The sequence below is a fragment of the Seriola dumerili genome, unplaced genomic scaffold (genome assembly GCF_002260705.1).
Source record: "Seriola dumerili isolate Sdu_G_001 unplaced genomic scaffold, Sdu_1.0 BDQW01001387.1, whole genome shotgun sequence".
Lineage (NCBI taxonomy): Eukaryota > Metazoa > Chordata > Actinopteri > Carangiformes > Carangidae > Seriola > Seriola dumerili.
Window position 1 is genome coordinate 1 of NW_019175642.1, and position 3,521 is coordinate 3,521.

The following is a 3,521-nucleotide window of genomic DNA, read 5'->3' on the forward strand; positions in this document are numbered from 1 at the left end:
TATACAATAAACGTTTTCCTATGCCTTGCTATACTATTTTGTTTTTATGCCTTACTATACAATGAAGTTTTTATAACTTACTATACTCTTGACGTTTTTATGCCTCCACTATACTATGTTGTTTTTTTGCCTTACTGTTCTATGTTGTTTTATGCCTCACTATACTATTGTGTTTTTTTTGCCTTACTGTTCTTATGACATTTTCTATGCCTTACTATGCTATATTGTTTGTTATGCCTTACTATACTATGGTGTTTTTCTAACTCACTATACTGTGACGTTTTCATGCCTTACTATACTATGTTGTCTTTTATGCCTTGCTATACAATGTTGTTTTTATAACTCACTATACAATGACATTTTCATGCCTTACTGTGCTATATTGTTTGTTATGCCTTGCTATACTATTTTGTTTTTATGCCATACTATACTATGACATTTTTTGAAATTTTTATTCCATACTTTACTATGATGTTTTTTGGAATTTTTATTACTTACTTTACTATGACATTTCATGCATTACCATACCATGATGTTTTTATGACTTTCTATACCCCAATATAGTATGATGTTTTTTTTATGTTTTACGCCTACTATACTATGGCATTTTCATGACTTACTATACTACAATGTTTTTATTACATTTTTATGCCTTACTATACTATGAAGTTTTTATAACTTGCTATACTATGATGTTTTTTATGCCTTACTATACAATAACGTTTTCTATGCCTTACTATGCTATATTGTTTGCTATGCCCTACTATACTATGGTGTTTTTTGCCTGACTATTCTATGTTTTTTTTATGCCTAAATAAACTATGAAGATTTTATAAATTACAATACTATGACGTTTTTTGGTATTTTTATGATTTACTATACTATGACGTTTTTTGGCATGACATTTCATGCATTACCATACTACCATACTATGACATTTCATGCATTAGCATAGTACGATGCTTTTTTCACTTTTTATACCTTAGTATAGTAAGATGTGTTTTTGACAATTTTATGACATGGTATACTATGATGTTTTTTGGAATTTTTATGACTTATTGTACTCTGTTGTCTATGCCTTAGCATAGTATGATGTTTTTATGACATTTCATGCCTTACTATACTATGACTAATATACTACTGACTATACTGTGTTGTTTTTATAACTCACTATACTGTGACGTTTTCATGCCTTACTGTGCTATATTGTTTGTTATGCCTTGCTATACTATTTTGTTTTTATGCCATACTATACTATGACATTTTTTGAAATTTTAATTCCATACTTTACTATGATGTTTTTTGGAATTTTTATTACTTACTATACTATGACATTTCATGCATTACCATACTATGATGTTTTTATGACTTTCTATACCTTAATATAGTATATATGACATTTTTTGGCATTTTTTTGTCTTACTATACTATGTTGTTCTATACCTTATTGTTTTTTTTGCCTTACTATACTATGAAGTTTTTGCCTTACTATACTATATAGTTTTTTGTGCATTACTATACTATGATGTATTTTTGCCTTACTATACTGTTTAATTTTTATGCCTTATTATACTATTTAGTCTTCACGACTTACTTTACTATGACGTTTTTTTATGCCTTACTATACTATGACCTTTCCATGACTTACTATACTACGCGTTTTTTATGCTTTACTATACTATACTTAATATACTATTGTTTTTATTACTTACTATTGTATGTTGTTTTTATGACTTGCTATACTATGTCCTTTTTTGATTTACTATACTATGACGTTGTTTATAAGCTTGTATATGGAAGGCATTTTGCATTTTATGACTAAAGCAGGAAACCTTTCCATTGTTTCTATAAACCATGAAGTTTATTTTCAGACGTGGTGGCATTTCAGATGTGACCTCTGGGACAGGGCAGAGCCACCTGGAGTAATGAGTGTTGTCCAGACCAAACTGAAACCAAGATGTCAGTGTTTTTAACAAGCTACAGCTACTTTAACACCTTGAAATGGTAGGGTCTGCAGTCCCCCTGCAAAATTGGTGCTCTAAGCAAAATAATGATACATGGCCAGAGCAGCAAATACGCATCTTTATGCAATTTCAGCAAAGATAGACATGGTTATAATGGAAAACTGGGGCAAAAACTGGAAAAATTAAATGCTTAGGTCAATGACCTCACAAGATCAGTAGAGGTCAGATACAAATTGCCTCCACGTTTGAAATAAAACCTTGGGGTATGTAGATTATGCACTGAAACTTTCATGCTTTAGTCATAAAATGCACTGTTGTTTTGCCTACCTGCCCAACTAATATGTTAGAGCACCAATTTTATGGAACACCTACGATGCAAAATACAAAGACCAGTTTAATCATAATATGGTAACACTGACATGAATGTACATTGTGTAGAAATTCCGTCTTGATTTAATTCTTTTCTTTTGCAGAAAGCAGATCCCCTGATGTTCATGAACCAAAATCTGGTCATGTGTAACAAAGATGTGGGGAATTGAACATTATCAAAAAATAGTGCAACTTTAATCTGCATTTTTAGAACACTAATATAACCCTGGTTAAGGTTGAGGCAACTAAAACCATTCCAGCTAGACAGCTAAAACTGCTCATTTACTTTTGTTTGGGTCACAGATCTTTACATAAGAACAGCCAAAAATATGTACTGTTCGTTACTGCACTCAGGAGTCAAGCTTTGTCTTGACTTGGTAACACAAACCAAATAACCTGAGCTGTCATTTTATCTGCACATCTAAAACCAGACTCCAACATTCAAGGTTTTGTCTGCGTCTGGGTAAATCTCCTCTAACTAACCTACATGCATCCGAACAGTGCTAGGTATGTCTGTATATGTGGGGGAGGGATAGCAAATGAGGCAGATCAATTTGTAATCCATACACACCAGTAGCTTCCAACACTGGAGTGCAACTATGTATTAGAGGAACTCACTGCAGCTTCACCCCCCCCCCCCCCACCCCCCCCCCTCATAGAGACACACAACACACACACACACTGATGACTTGTATTCAGGTCAGCTTTCATACATTTTGGTTAAGAGTTGTGATATTTAAGCTGATATTCAATATGTATGACTATGTATGTGTGTCTACGTAAAATTAAACAGACTGTCATAAACAGACATTTCCATGAATCCAGTAAAGTCGTTTTAAAAATGTAAAGTATCAGTATCAGAATGTGGAAAGTTTCGGTTTTAAGAAGCTGTGTTATCTCCTGTATTGATGTTCTTCCTCATTAGAGTCCGTGAGTGCTTGAGCTTCTGTCTTTGCACTGTGATCTGTACACGGCTCACAAACTTACCAGTCATCAGTCGCACCTCCCTGCTCTCCATTTTTTTCAAGTATTGATCCATCAGACTCATCTCCCTTCCAAAATTACTATTGATCCAATGCCACCATTTCTGTTTTCATCATTTAAAAACAGCTACTACCAGGCAATAAGATACAACACATATGCACACTGTGCATATATATTTGTGTGTGTGTTTTTGTGTGTGTGTAC